This window comes from Diuraphis noxia, unplaced genomic scaffold, assembly GCF_037042655.1.
Source record: "Diuraphis noxia isolate RWA-SAM2 unplaced genomic scaffold, SU_Dnox_SAM2 contig0001, whole genome shotgun sequence".
Taxonomy (NCBI): domain Eukaryota; kingdom Metazoa; phylum Arthropoda; class Insecta; order Hemiptera; family Aphididae; genus Diuraphis; species Diuraphis noxia.
This window is the reverse complement of record NW_028301711.1, coordinates 103650816-103668621: the sequence shown is the minus strand read 5'-3', so window position 1 is coordinate 103668621 and position 17806 is coordinate 103650816.

Sequence of the window (17806 nt, the reverse complement as noted above, 5' to 3'; positions counted from 1 at the left end):
TTTTATAGTGTCATTTACTGATGCACTGGACAAAGCAAAACGTGGATTGTATACTTCTGATCTGGACGACTTAGATGCCCAAACAACTAGTAATAAACAAAAAAAATTGATCGTCACAGAAAAACAACACAATAAGTCTTCAACACCATCAGGTAAGCTACACCTACTCTCCAAAATAAAAACATAATGAAATATAACTATAAAAAAAATCATTGCTTTTAAAAATATCTATTTTTTGTACATTCCAAATTCATAATAATTATACTGTTATACTGAATTCAATAGTAGAAGTAATATCGTCTGACAAATCTGTTGAAAAAATACCAACTTATGACAGACAAATCGTAACAAGGAATAAATCCAACATAGTCAATCTACATCACACAACGTCTACATCTTCAATTAATAATACAATTAATGCCGGTAATCAATATCCTCCTGCAGAAGTTTGTAAGTTTTATAATTTAACTTATTCTATTATTTAATATAACTAAATAATAATATGATTATATCACATATTATTTTATTGTTTGTTTTAGCACCTGTTACTGAATCACAAAAAAAATCAACTTTTGCTAAAACACCAAACAATTCTTTAAAAACACAGAATACAACATTATTAGATACATCAGATTTAAAAATATTTAAGAAACAAAAAATTGGTGAAAAAAAAAATATATATACGAAAGATAAGTCTTCCAATAGTATGTCATCACTGTTAATTAATTTTAATGATGATGTTGATAGCGATCAATGTTCTTCAGAGATTTGTAAGTCTATATGTCATTTAATTATAATAATAATTATAATATTATGGTTTAAACAACAAATAAGTTAAATTCATATATTTATTATTCTTATTCTTATAGCTTCAATTGATGATACTGATCATGATAGAGATTACAATCCACTTATTACCAATCAAAATATTCATCTTGGAAGTGATGATGCCAATAATTTATTTGATATATCAGGTATTCTAATATGTTGTATATGCATATATAGGTTTCCATATAATAATATCTAGTATAACATAATAATACAATAATAATAAAAGTGATATATTATTGTATTATACAATAAGAGTTGTATATTAAAATATTAAACTAATTATGGATGTTTAAAATAGTTTCCTCTTCAATTATTCTAAAAATTTAATTTGATTTTCAGATATTTTTGCTGATGAATTTATAAACGGTAAATTATGAATTTTTAATTTATTTTTACTGAATTTTCAACACAATTATAACAATTTAAAGAATTTTAATTAATTTATTAGATTATGTCAATGATGAGACGAATACAGCTGCTAATTCTAACCACGTTAAATTTAAAACTTCTTCAAATACGGTAATATCTACAACCTGCAATAATAACGAACAAAAAAAAAAAAATGAAACATCAAACCCTAGTACGTTTAAAATGTCAATACAATTCCATTTTTATGTTGTAATTATGACTTTTAATTTTCAGTTGATATTTCAAATTATTCTTGCCTACAACAGGATGTTTCTTCATCACTATTGACTGCAAATAATGAAAGTATATATACAATTGTACTTCTTTTTATAATTCTAAATTATTGTTATTGTTGCGCCACGACACCTCTTACGATTTTTGCAGTTGTGTGCCGTGACTTGCGCTATGGTAATGAGTATAGGTGACCACAATAATATAACACGAAGTAATTATTATTGAATTATAAAATAAATAAATAAGGAAAACATATCGCCTTTAAATCACTTCAATAGTTTAATTAATTAAAACATAATAAGACAACCGTAAGTCGTAATAAAAAATGTAACGAACAAAATTACATTAAGATCAGTAGGTACAATGTACATCATATAAGAACATAGAAAAACATAACCTAACAAAATAAAATGTAGCAAGGAATTGTGTCTAACTTCAACACTCCCCTTCAATTCCTGCATTAAACAAAAAAATTAACAATATACATTATACAAACAATAGAAATAATTAAACATGTAATCCAATTTTTAACAAATTATCCTTGAATTTATTTGTAGGTAGGGATTTCGTCAGCATATCAGCTTCTTGATCTGTTGTATGAATATATTTTAACTGCACTGTTCCTTCTTGAACTTTTTCTCGAATGTAGTGATGTTTTATATCAATATGTTTAGTGCGTTTATGGTATTCAGGGTTTGATGCTAATTTAATGCAACTTTGATTATCTTCATAAATTAATGTAGGTTCACTAACATTTAAGTTTAAAAATGATATAAGACTCCTTATCCATAGTACCTCACATATCGCATCACTCACAGCCATGTACTCTGACTCTGTTGACGATATTGCAACCGTTTGTTGTTTTCTAGAACACCATGAAATTGTACAACCATAAAGTTTAATCAGATATCCTGTAGTAGATCGGCGATCATTGATATCATTACCCCAGTCAGCATCAACATATACAGACAAAACTTGAGGCATATTTATGCTTTTCTTGTAACAAAGTTTGTGATTAAGACTACCTTTAATATAACGTAGAACACGTTTCAGATGTACCCAATGTTGTTCAGTTGGATGACATTGATATCTGCTAAAATAACTAACAGCATGACACAGGTCTGGTCTTGTACCAAGCATTGCATACATTAAACAACCAATTAATTGTTTATATGGTTTGTCACAGATTTCATCATTTTTATCATAAGCTAGATTTAATTTTTGTTCTATAGGTGTTGATATTGGGTGACTGTCTTCAATGTTGAATTTTTTAAAAACATTTTTTAAATATTGTATTTGATCAATTTCTAATGTGTCATGATTTATTTTAATGTGAATGCCAAGGAAAAAATTCAATTCACCACCATCAGTCATATCAAACTCCTTCTTAAGGTTATCTTTAATATTATTAACTTCATATAAGTGTTTACTAACAATTAATATATCATCAAAATATAGAATAAGATAACTCAAACCTTCATCACATTGAGTATTAATATATAAACAAAAATCATTATCTGATCTTTGGAAACCTAGTTTAGTAATATATGTATGAAATCTTTCATTCCAGCACTTACTTGCCTGTTTCAGTCCATATAGAGATTTATTTAATTTACATACATATTTTGTGTCCTTATTGTCTTTGAGTCCTTCTGGTAATGCCATGTATATTTCTTCATGTAGGTACCCATTCAAAAATGCTGTCTTAACATCCATTTGATGAGCGCATAATGTTTTTTCATTTATTAATGCTAGTATAGCTCGGACAGTTGTAAGCTTTGCAACAGGAGCATATGTGTCATTAAAGTCAACTCCATGTTTTTGAAGAAAACCTCTTGCTACCAACCTAGTCTTATATTTAAGGATGTTTCCCTCATTGTCCCTTTTAATTTTGAAAACCCATTTACTATCTATAAATTTTCGTCCGGTAGGTAGTGGCATTAATTCCCATGTATCATTTTTATTTAATGACTGAAGTTCTTCATCAATTGCCTTTAACCATAGTTTTTCATCATGTCGACCTATAATTGAATTATAGTCATGCGGTAGATCATCAATAAAGGTATCTGCATTCAGTGCCAAAACACTAAAACCATAATCTTCATGCCATATTGGTGTTTTTCTTATTCTTGAAGTTTTGGGTGGTTTTTCTTCATTCACAGTTGTTTTCTCTATATCCTGGGTTACATCATCTTGATCTGAACATTTAATTTCATCAATAATATGTGTATCTTCAATACTTTGCTTTTGAAAAATTTGTTCATTAAATATTACATCTCTTGATACAACAATTTTATTTTCATCTTCACTCCAAAGTCTATAACCATTTATGTTGTAACCAACCATAATGCATTTCTTTGTTTTAGAATCTAACTTTGTTCTATTTTCTTCAGGAATGTGAACGAACGCTTCACAACCAAAAACTTTTAATTTAGATAGATTTACCCTTTTATTTGTCCACAACTCAGCTGGAGTTTTGTTAGATTGTAATGAACGACAAGGACTTCTGTTTGTTACATAGGTAGATGATAAAATTGCTTCTCCCCATAATTCCTTTTTAACACCTGAATGTAGTATTACACAGCGAGCTTTTTCTAACAAGGTTCTATTCATGCGTTCAGCTACTCCATTTAATTGTGGTGTATAGACCGTGGTGTATTGAATCTGTATACCCTTAGTAACGCAAAATTCTTTAAAATCGTTAGAAGTATATTCTCCTTCATTATCACATCTTATATGAGATATTTTATAGTTATGTTTTGATGTTACATAAGCCTCATACTGCATAACACATTCTAATACTTCACTTCTTTTTGATAAAAGATAAACCATTGTGAAATGAGTATAGTCATCAATCAATGTTAAAATGTACCGTTTGTTATCCCATGTCGCAGGAGATATTGGACCACAAACATCTGTATGTATAAGCTCCAAAGGGCGACTTGACCGTTGAAGCAACCTTTCCTTGAATGGACGTCTTGTTTGTTTACCTCCTACACATGATTCACACACAACATCAAGTTCATCTATAATTTTTGTAGAAATGTGAATTCCATCAACCATTTTCTCTTTGATTAATCTAGACAAATTTGATTTACATAAATGACCAAGCCTTTGATGCCATAAATTTGCATTTTCCTCGATAACTAAATTAGCATTAGCTGAGTCATACGTTTCATACATATTAAATTTAATCTGATACATTTTGTCATTTCTTTCTCCCATGGCAACTAAATTATCATTCTGTTGTATTAAAACTTTAGCATTATAAAAAATTACTTTCATTCCCTTCTCTTCAATCTTTCTTACAGAGAATAAATTATGCAACAAATCTGGTACAAAAAGTACATTTCTAAAAGTAATTTTTCTAAATTTATTTTCAATATTAGAGAATACATGAATTGTACCTCAGTATCTGGCGTAAAGCATTTCCTTTTGTTTGGCCACAGCAATCTTTATAGGTTGTTCCAATTCTTGAATCTCTGTAAAATATTTCTTACTATTCACCATGTGGTCCGATGCTCCAGAGTCCAAGTACCAACATATTGTATTTGAAGTTGAAAAGTTCCCATTCTTATTGGCTGCAACTTGAGTATGGAAGGCGACTTCTTCTGTTTCAACACTAATTTCCTGAGTATGATTTGCCTTACTCGTTTTCTGTTGTGCCTTAGGCTTTTGTATCTTCACACGACAATCAGAACGTTTATGACCTATTCGCCCACAGTTGTAGCATTTGAATTGAAAAACTGGTTTCTTACTTGGATATTTATTTGCATTTCCAGAAAAAGCTGCTCCAGATATTTCCTTAACCTTTTTGTTATTATCTGTGCGCTGAAGTTCTATATCCAATAGTTTACTCTTAACAAAATTTAAAGTTTGTTTATCATCACTCATAGTTTCCAATGCAATAACTATGCTATCATATGTGTACGGGCCGGCAGCATATAAAAATAATACGCGAACGCCGAACACCTAAAAGTTGCCACTAACACCTAGATCTTGAATATACGAGGAATAGCTGGGTGTGTAGTGGTGCAATAGCTCGAACAGCAGTGGTCGGGATCGCCGGGCAGCGTATTTACATATCCCACTTGATTTGAGCACCATAGTGCTAAATTCAGGTACGATTTGGAAACCAATAAATTAAATACATTCCCTACTGGTATTCAGCACTCTTATTTTATTGTCAATAATCTTTTAACTACATTATAAACTTAATAAGTATTTTACTGAAAATTTTCAATGAGTTACTTTAGAACAATGATAACTGATTTAAGAAAAAAAAATTGTTCACAAATTGTTACTTTTATTAGGTACCTAGGTATATTTTAACAGTATTTGATTGTCAAACATTATTTTTTCTTCTTCTTTATTTGTGTTTATGTATAGGTAACTAATAACAGTAATAACTATTGTATAATATTTTAGTAATCTAATTACTTAATGCTATTTTAATTATTCATAAGTATTTAGTACAGCAATGGTTTGAAATAAATAAATTCAAACAAAATTAATTATTATTATTATAGTTGAATTATTAGGTTTTGTTATTGAAATTAATAGTTTATTTTAAAAAGATATTTATGGGTTAACTTAATAAGTTAAAAAGAATTAAATATATTTACTTTTATTTTTTCTAATATATATATATATATAACAATAGGTTATATCATCATTGTATAATAATAAAATAAATAGGTATATCATAGATATATGAGGTTGGGTAAGTTACATTATATGGTTATAAACAAAATACTGAAAAATTAAATATATTTAATGAGTTTTTGCGTTTGGAGTATTTTCATCAATATTTATTGTCAAGCATCTTTTCTTTTTCGTTTATATCATAAATCATAATGTTATCATGTTTATAATATCTTTATCAATGAATTATCATATTTTGTTTGAATAAATCTATTTTTAGCACGGTCATACAAATATTTTATACATATATTTTCATGCATTTTCATAATGTTATCATGTTATCAATAATCTTTTTTTTTTTTATTAGCCTTTAGTATTTACTATTAGGGCTCGACCATTACAAACAAAAATAATCTTTTAACTAATCATTATTTTACTGTTTTAAGTTTTTAATTTTTAACTTCATTATAAATTTATATGCTTAATAAGTAATTTACAAGATGGCAAATTTTCAATTTGACAATTACTGTCAGGTTATAAGTAAAACAGTTTCTGAAATATTTTTGAAAACCAAACTGGAGTACAGTCATGAATCTTATAGTATTTCTTGTGATGAATGGATTCAGAAATATTCTCTAGAAACTAAAACGAATTGGATTGTTAAATCTACTTATCCAAAGAAACAAAGATATTTGTATCGCAAAGACTATGTGTGTCAACACTCTTCGAGAAATAAAACTTTATTGAATTTAAGTAATAGCAACAGAACTCGACTAAGAAATATGAATTGCAATGCTATCATCAAAATGATTGTGAAGAAAGATACTGTCGATACAAGAAAAAAAGATAAATATATAAGACAAGGATTAAATACTGAAATAAAAGTAAGTGTCAATGTGTTACTTATGGGCTATGTGCTTTCTTGTTTTTATAGTGCAATGCTTACAGCTTAGGTAGGTACCTACACTGTTGTTTTCCATTTTTATTTTTTTACCTATAATATAATCTTAATGTTGGGTTAGTTAGATTTGACAAATATGAATATAAATATTAAAATATATTTAATGAGTTACTTTAGAATAATGATGACTGATTTAAGAAAAAAAAATGTATTCACATATTTTTACTTTTATTAGGTAGGTAGATATATTTTAACAGTAATTTGATTGCTAAACATTATTATTTATTTTTTCTTCTTTAATTGTGTTTATGTATAGGTAACCAATAACTGTTACTTATATAATATTTTATAAATCTTATTACCTAATGTTATTTTAATTATTCGTAACTATAGCAATGGTTTGAATTCAATAAATTCAAACAAAATTAATTTTTGTTGCATTAATAGGTTTATTTTTGAAATTAACAGTGGTTTTTTATTTTTTCTAATAAATATTAGAAAATATTATAATTTAATACACAATTTAATTTAATTATAGTAGGTATTTAAAATTGTTTTTATTAATTAAGTAAAATTAATTTATGCATAACTTCTAATTTAATCATGAACTTTCTTACTATTTCTCTTTAAACAATAACTTATATTATTTAGGATCTGATACATGTTTTTTTAACAATTAATGCCAACTGTAAATCAATTTACCAACTTTGTTTTACATACAACATTATTTTTTAGATTTCATATGTACATAGTCACAAAATACATAATGCCGAGGCTTTCAGTTACTTGAGGGTGACTGAAGATGTTTCAAAAGAATTTAGCAACTACTTTTCAGATGGTATGACCCCCTCAGTATCTAAAAATTATCATGAAGTCAAACTTACAGCCAATGCATCTAATAGTATGGAATGTATTAAAATATTGGCTGATGCTCATAATAACCCAACTGAAAGGCAGGTGTATAAGCTTTATGACAACTGGAGGTAAATTTTTATTATTATTCTGCATAACTACCTAAAAATTATTTCATTTTTTCCTCCCAAAAAAGTTGTGGGTTTGCCCTTGTATCCTATACTTGTAGGTTTTCTCAAATAATCATAATAACTAATAAAAATAAAAAACAATTATTACAGAGCACTAAATTATGGAGACCGTTCTGATAAAGGACTTATTACTGTACTGAATGACAAAAAGCAATTGTATTTGGAAGCTGGAGGCAGATTAGATATTGAAGAAAACCCTTTATGCATAGCTATTGTAACACCTTTGATGCTTAGAGCACATACTATGCCATTCTCAAAAAATATAGTTTTCGTTGATTCAAGCGGATCTTGTGATCAAGGAGGATCATGTGTTACTTTCTTTTTTGGTGTGTCCAAAGTTGGTGGTATTCCTCTTGGAGTGGTTATCCATAAATATTCAACATCGGAAAGTTATATACAAGCATTTAATTTATTAAAAAAATGTTTGGGTGAAATAGCATTTTGTGGAGAACAACAGCCTTTGGTTTTTATGACTGATGACAGTATAGCTGAACGTCAAGCACTGAAAATAGTTTTTCCAAAGTCAACATTACTACTTTGTGCGTTTCATTTGTGCCAAGCCTTATGGCGATGGCTATGTGAAAGTAAGCACGGCGTTGAAAAAAATGAAAGACAAAGTTTAATGGTAAAATTTAGAAATATTGTATTTGAGTATAGTGAAGAAAATGCTAATAATACAATGAATGAATTGTGTGACAACGACAACAGATTATTTGCAAATCATATGAGTAAATTAAAAAGTAGAATGGAAGAATGGGCAGTTTGTTACCGAAAAAACTTACAAATTCATGGACATAATACTAACAACATAGCAGAAGCATCCATTAGGATATTCAAAGATATTGTGTTAGAACGATGCAAAGCGTTTAATGCTGCTGCCTTAGTTGATTTTGTTTTTGATGTTTTAGAAAATTATCATAAGAGACGTTTGATTACATTTTCTTCATATAGAGTTTCAAAACCAGAACTACTATACAAATCATTTTGCACCAAGGCACATGATCTTATGGTATCTCAAATTGATGAAAAATCATTTAATGTAACATCTTCAGTAGATAGCAACTATAAATATACGGTTTTCATAAAAGATGATTATGAGTTTTGTGATTGTCCAGCAGGTCAATGTGGGTCATTTTGCAAACACATTTGTGCTGTGCATTTAAATGGTTATTCAACAGTAAATTGTCCAGTTTTAACTACTTCAGATCGAATTCAACTTGGGATACTAGCTGTAGGTGAAGAATTTGATCACAGCTTTTTTAATAAAATGAATAAAGAACATGAGGATCATATTATACAAGAACAATTGAATTTAACTGAAGCAAGATCTGAATTTATAAGCTCTATGAACGAAGGCAATGAAGCATGTAACAGTAGTTTTCAGAAAACGAGTACTTCAATTATATTGTTATATATATATATATATTAGAAAAAATAAAAGTAAATATATTTAATTCTTTTTAACTTATTAAGTTAACCCATAAATATCTTTTTAAAATAAACTATTAATTTCAATAACAAAACCTAATAATTCAACTATAATAATAATAATTAATTTTGTTTGAATTTATTTATTTCAAACCATTGCTGTACTAAATACTTATGAATAATTAAAATAGCATTAAGTAATTAGATTACTAAAATATTATACAATAGTTATTACTGTTATTAGTTACCTATACATAAACACAAATAAAGAAGAAGAAAAAATAATGTTTGACAATCAAATACTGTTAAAATATACCTAGGTACCTAATAAAAGTAACAATTTGTGAACAATTTTTTTTTCTTAAATCAGTTATCATTGTTCTAAAGTAACTCATTGAAAATTTTCAGTAAAATACTTATTAAGTTTATAATGTAGTTAAAAGATTATTGACAATAAAATAAGAGTGCTGAATACCAGTAGGGAATGTATTTAATTTATTGGTTTCCAAATCGTACCTGAATTTAGCACTATGGTGCTCAAATCAAGTGGGATATGTAAATACGCCGCCGGGCAAATACTGTCGAGCTACGTAATGTGTGTTGTGTGTTATGTGTATTTGTCTCTAAGCGTGTATATGTGTAGGTGTGTAATGTGTGTTTACAAATAAATAATAATAATAAAAAATGGTAACACGGTTTAGGTAGTATGAGTTGCTGTATAATACACAATTTAATAAAACACAATATAATATAAATAAAATCACAGCAACACAAATAATAATATAATAATCAATAAATCGAAGCCCTTATGGCCGAACAAGGTAAATAATATTAAGATATAATAGGTATATCTTAGCCCTTTTGGCTCAACAAAATATAATAATATAAGAAGCTGCTATTTGAGCTATTAGCTCGTATAAAACGAACAAGTATAAAAATGTAAGTTTTACTTGACCCTTATGGCACAACAAAATAATATGAAAATTAGCCCTTCTGGCTCAACAAAATATAATAATATAAAAGATTGTGTATATGAAAATAATGCGTGGCCCTTATGACCAAACAAATACGACAAATATACTAAATATAATATATATATAGCCCTTATGGCAGAAATAAATATAATAATAATAACACAAAATAATGTACGGCCCTTATGACTCAACAAATACTAATAATAAATAGATGGCCCTTTTGGCCTAACAACTAAATAATATGTATTATAGCATAAATAATAATATAAATAAAACTCACAGGTTGTCGGTGCACTGCTGGCCAGCCGCTGCCTAGCTACATAAATAATAATATAAAAATAAAAACACGCAAAAGGTGTTAACACACAAAGGTAATAAAATTGGCGATTCACGCCAGCACAGAGGTATAATAATTTAATTTATATAACAACAGAATAAGTAGGCCCTTCTGGCGCCAATGATTATAGTAAAAAACACAATTTTCCCTATTTAGAGAGGAAATATAATATAATATAACAATATTTTGGCATACGCCGTGTTAACGCGACTACGTACGGCACGAGAGAATATAATAATAATTGTAATAAATTTATATAATAAAAAAATAATATTATATTATATGAGTTAATATTAACACGCGCGTTGGTCTTTACTCACGAACGTACGGTGGAAGACAGATTCACGGCGGCCGTGTTAAATATTCACGTAGCCGGCGCGGCGGCGGCGAGCGATAACATTTAATCTACATATTACATAATTGAATAATTCACACGGGACACAAATAAAATATACGTAAATACAACAATAATATGACAAAACAGGTGATTGTGTGTGTGTGGTCGTTGGTACTATGGCGCGTTGTCGCGGCGGCGACAATATGAATGAGGTAATGTCAACAACAACATGCTTATTACAAATGATTTATCCATTTGCTGTCCGGATCCTTGAAGCTCACGTAAACGATTTTCAAAAAGTAGAAAATGTGATTCTAATGAATCTCTTTCATCATATTTCATAGTCAACAATTTTCTTATTAAATGAAGACGACCAGCAACACCTTTCTTTTCAAAAGTTTCTTTTAAAGTGTCCCAAATTTCTTTTGCCGACTTTTTGTCTTTCACGTATTCCAAATGACTATCAGCAATTCTCTGAATAATTAAAGACTTACATTTCAGTTGTCTCTTTTTACCTTTATCTGTTGTTGGTTCTTCCGTGACGAAATCCAAAAGTTCCTGTTCTTCAAGTAATATTTCCATTCGAAATTTCCAATTCGAAAAATTCTTCCCATTGAACAACGGCACTTTGTATTTGTCCTCTTCCATTTCAAATATGAAACTTTGCAACAACTTTAACAACAACCGAACACGTACGAACCCACGTGGTTTCCTTTTTATTTTATTTTATATAACGAATAACCAGAATAGGGTGACTGGGCCCATAACCTATTGAATTATAAAATAAATAAATAAGGAAAACATATCGCCTTTAAATCACTTCAATAGTTTAATTAATTAAAACATAATAAGACAACCGTAAGTCGTAGTAAAAAATGTAACGAACAAAATTACATTAAGATCAATAGGTACAATGTACATCATATAAGAACATAGAAAAACATAACCTAACAAAATAAAATGTAGCAAGGAATTATGTCTAACTTCAACAATTATGAACGGCGGATTTACGCCAAATGAATATATTGTATACACTTAAGACAATATATAATATTATATATATGATAAAAGGAGGGCGCCCCAATCTTACAATAAATATGAATAAATACAAATGAATACACAAATATCAACACATAAATTATTAAGAATTGACCTGGTCCGTTGATGAAAATGAAACTCCTCCGGATCGACTCCAACCCTCGGCTTTGTAATGCGAGTAACGACGTGCGGCGGCACGCGGACTATAGTGTCGTCAGCGCACGGGTGAACGGGCGGCGCGCAGTGAGGATCAGCGGCAAGCTCACGCAATGGCGGCACACGATCGAATTGGTGGCGGCACACGAAATTACTATTAGCGGCACAAGGATAAATTGACGGCGGCACACGAGGTAGTGGCGGCACACGAGGTAGTGGCGGCACACGATGGTAGTGGCGGCACACGTGGTAGTGGCGGCACACGTGGTAGTGGCGGCACACGATAGTAGTGGCGGCACACGGAAAGTGGCGGCGCGCAAAATTACTATTAGCGGAACACGAATAAATTGACGGCGGCACACGAGGTAGTGGCGGCACACAAACGTGAAACGCTCGTCGCACACTATACAAACTTTAAAAGAACAAAGCACGGCAACGCAAAAAGGCGTCGACCGACGGTTAGGCAACGACAACGTCGGTACACGCGCGGTGCCGGCCACGCGCTTGCAAAATCCACGGCCGGCGGCACGGACACAGCGTGACCGGTTGGAGGGAGAGGCGAAGAAAATGGCCAGACTGGCACCACACGGACCTGTGAACGACACGGTGTAATGGTACCGCGCCGAAACAGTGCCGGTGTTTGAACAGTTATTTTTCAAATATATTTTGTTTTTTTTAACAGAATTTCAAAAAACTATTATAAACTATTTGGCTTTTTTAAAAGTGGAACTATCCAAGGTATCTAATAGGCAGGAAGAACTATTTGAATTGTTTAATAACTATCAATTTAGTAGACCTCAGCAAGCTGCAGCTGATGAGAATAATTTTGAAAAAGATTATTTTGTATCAAATTGGCCAATATCCGATATAAATGGAATCATTTATATGGAAGACAAAATGAAATCAGACAATTTTTTTCAAAAGCTAATTGTAAGATTTTTAATTATTTGTAGTTAACATTTTATATTACCAGCCATTGATTTTATTGTTTTATAGGTGTTTTCCGGTGTTGTCCTGATAACATCGTGCTGTGGTGGCGGGACGGTGGTGGTACCTCCGGTTGTCGTTCCGGTGTTTGTTGAGACATGCCCATCTCCAAACGTCGCATCGTCTCTGCTATGCGACGCTGGTCGTCACCAAAACGCATCATGCAGCTCTCGAGCATGGCCAGTCGCGACTCCAAACTGTCTGCACGCGTCGGTGTCGTTGTCGATTGCTGCGCCTCCTGCAGTATGCCGCGGGCCCTTCTTATTGAGTCCGTGGCTTGTTGGTTGTTTTGTGTGGGCGGCGTGTTGGTGATCCTCTGCGGCTGGTGGGTGTCCGTGTGGTCGTCCGCTGTGGTCTCGGTTGGTCCGACGTGGTGTGTCTGACTCGTGTCCGAGTCACTTCCGGCCGACCTCATGGTCTCCATCGGCTGAAACCGGATGGAGTTGGCCTGCAGATTCATGTCCGCGAAATGCTGGGTCAGTCGGATTTCGAGGGCGTCTTTCGCGCCCCCTTCCGGTACCCCGCGTTGTTTGCATTCATAACGCAGCTCCGCTACGGTCAATTCGTTGAAATATTTTCCCGACATCTCGTCCGGCTGTGTTTCCGGTGTTGTTGATGGGGAAAATAGTAAACACACTATACAGCGATTGTTGTTGTGCTGTTGACCGCTTATCGGTGCTATTTCCGTACGAATGTAGGTCAGTGGGTCTGTTGTCGTTGTGCGTGCCGGGGTGATTACACTGACCGGTTTTCGCAGCGTATGTCGCGGTTGCGCGTGTGTGCGCTGTCCGGTCGACTATCGCGACTACGAATGCGGCGGCAGTTGCTCTAAGCGGCGGCGGCGGCGGTTATCCGGTTATTCGTATTTCCGTCCCGGGTGCTCGCGGATGACGTTGCGGGTGGTGGTGCTTGGCGGTGGTTGTGTGACTTTGTCGCGCTCTAGCGTTCCTACCTATCCTACTCCGTGTGTGACTTTGTCGCGCTCTAGCGTTCCTACCTATCCTACTCCGTGTGTTTGCGGTGTCGCGCGCGCTGAGATCGGTGCGTCCGTAAGTCGGGCGGCGTGGTCGGTCGGTTGTTACGTGCTTTGTGGTTATGTTACGTAATGCCGGGTTTTTCCGTTACCGCCTACAAACCACGTTTGCGTCGTATGGGGTCGGGGATTTTTCCGCGAGTTGCACAACAGGGAAATGTAATGGGGGTAGTATGGGGTAAGTTAAGATAAACAGTGTTTACTTACCGGTGATTCCTGTACGGGGAGCCAATTTTTGTGGCGGTCCTGGACGGATACCACAAATATGTATGCGGTGGATCGGTTTTACACCAAAGGAAAAAAAAACACTTTTTGTTTAAAGTCGCAGAAGTGCGGTGGTGTATAATTTATTGTAATATTGTCGGTAGCAAAAAACAAATCACAGATATAATAATACGAGAGACGGTACGCGTGGGGACGGTGATGGTGCGGTAGTTGTCACTCAAAACGCGGCCGTGGAACTAACTTACTACAAGCCGGTTCGCGGTACCGGCGGTCGACATTTCCAGGCACGCTTATCGCGTGTCGGTGTCGGCCGTCGTCGATTGGCGGTTGACAGAGAGAATAGACGGCGCGGGTTTCCGCGCAAAGGCCGTTTGAATTCAAACGACTATTACGCGGGACCGCGTCAAGAGGATGTCAGCGCACTATTTTGTTTTCTCTCTCTGGACCACGTGCAACAAAACAAAACGCATTTACACAGAATCATTTTAGAGTAAAAACACCCATTACAAAAAACAATAATATTTTTGAGGGAATGAGATCCAATAAAGAAATTAAAGACCTGTTGTGAGAAGAGGACATTATACAAACACTTAAAGACAGGAAAATGAGCTGGCTTGGTCACGTATGGAGATCGAATGGCATAATAAAGGATGTGCTTAACTGGAAATTGGAAGACAATAAGAGACCATTGGGCAGGCCGAAGAAAAGGTGGATAGATAATATGAGCCTAACCAGAATTTCAGGATACTTGGGGTTGAGAACCCGAAAGAATTGAAAAATGATATAGGAATAGAGGAGGCTGTGTGGAGCAATGATGGGCCTTAATGGCCTATAAAACTGAAGAAGATTATTATATTATTGTTCACAAATCTGTTTTTCGTTATATTATTTCCAATATTAAATATATAATATACTGTAGATATATTAATATATTATTTAATAATATATAATTATGGTACCCTTTTTCAGATATAAATATAAAATAATTATCATTAACAAAATATCCGATGAATGTTGTTAGCAAATCAGATTTTTGATATATTTTATCTGATATTAATGAGATATACTATGGATATTTTATTTATGATACCCCATTTTCAGATATAAATTAATTATCAGTAACAATATATCCTGTATATATCATTAACAAAATATCCGACGGATGTTGTTAACAAATCATATTTTTGATATATTTTATCTGATATTAATAAGATATACCATGAATGTGTTATTTATGATAAATATTTTTAGATATCAAATAAACATTAATTATTAGATGTATGGCAAATATCATGCAGAAAATATCTTATATACATTCCGCACAGATCATTATTTTGATATCAAAATCTTGATGTAGTGAAGCTATCATATAAATATAGAAAAACGTATATTAATTTTGAGTTATCGCTAAAATATTTTATGTATATCAACTAACAAATATACAAAAATGTATTTAGACTGAATATCGAATATATATCAATGTACTATTTTTGCTATATCCCATATAACAAAGGGATATTTAATAAACATTCTATTTATATTTATTTTTTTATATTAATATCGGTAGAATATCTTAAATAGCACTATAGAAAATTGTTGAATATCAATGAGATATTGAATGTATGTCTTATGAACCAAAAGTTCATAACTGGTGTATATACAAATTAAGATACCTATTCAATATTTCTACTTTAATAACTGTAGTATACCTAGCTGTCTATAGTATACCTATTTCTCTATGGTACACGAAATAATTGATGAACAAATAATACTATTTGAATAACTTTATTAAAACATAACACAAACACACAAAAATATACGGGCCTCTATCAACCGCTTACCAATATCTCGCCTCTCACTCGAAACCCGTACTGTCCCCCTACTGTGGTGCTTACGTCCTTAAATATTATTTTACAATGAGCTGCCTCAGCTCATTTGCTTCATTGGCCTAATATTACGTAATTTAAATATTTAGCTAAGAGAAGTAATAAACCTATTATTAATTGGCACATGCCATATACATTATACAACACTCCCTTATGTTATAAAAAAAATATGTCCTCATATTTTAAATTTAAAACTATGCAATGTAATGTATACAATTATAATATTAAATTTTAAAAAAATTACTAGTTGTATTATTTAGTGTTTAGAGTGTGGAAAGGTAAATAGGAATAACATATATATATATATTTTGAGAGGAAAATTTTTGGGATAGGGTAAAATTATAATATTTCAAAACCTCCTATAACTGTTGTGACCAGAATTCGATTTTTTTGTCCATTTATATAATATGTGATTGCTTTATGTTGATTGTTATCAGAGATTTGTTATATTTAATATTATAATTTTAATTGTTGTATCTCTCTTTTTCATCTTCTTGGTTGTGGTGTTCACACAATGATTATTTGGTTTTGTCTATCGAGCGGTTTTCAACATTATAAGGTAGGTGTATATTATATATATATATATATATATGTATTATTATTAATTTTTTTATGAAAGGATGCAGGGTGATGAGGAAAAAATAGAAGAGATCGCTAGACGGCGTAAAAAAAAATTACAAAAGTGTGGATGTTACTGCTGAGTTTACTATTTCATTCGTCTCCTTCGTTGTATTGTGTAGATTGAATTCTCTTGTAGCTGCGAATGTTAATATTTAGTAGTCTTAGTGAAGTGTTGGTTGACCGTCGTGTATGCCTTTGTTTTGATGCCGATTTCGTGTTAAATTGGTTTTACATTTTTTTTTTTTTTTTTTTTAACATCTCACTGCAGTTGTCTCCTCGCAGTCTTAGCGTTAAGACGTGTTTTCTTGTGTCGTGCTACTTATCTTATCTCGCTGCGTATTATCGCTCTTATTTTAGTTGTGCGTTGGTTATGCCGTCGTCATCGGGCGGCACAAATCGTGCCGGCCAAAATCAGATTTCAAAAAAGCTTAAAAATCAACAAGTCAAAAACACTGCCGGCCCCGGTTACCAGATAGTCGGCAGGGATGGTAAGCCAATCAAAAATACTTCTTGTCCAATTTCACCAAGTTTTCAACAAATTATTGACAACCCGCCGACTCTAGATATATCTAGCTCCGCATTTAATTATAGCTCTTTATCTACACAAACCGCAATTACGCCTGGGTCTACGGCTATCGATATGGAAGTGATCGTTAATGATCGTTCTAATGAGTTCGATACTGGTTCTACGTCTTCTTCACTCAATGCTACTTCTATTCAATC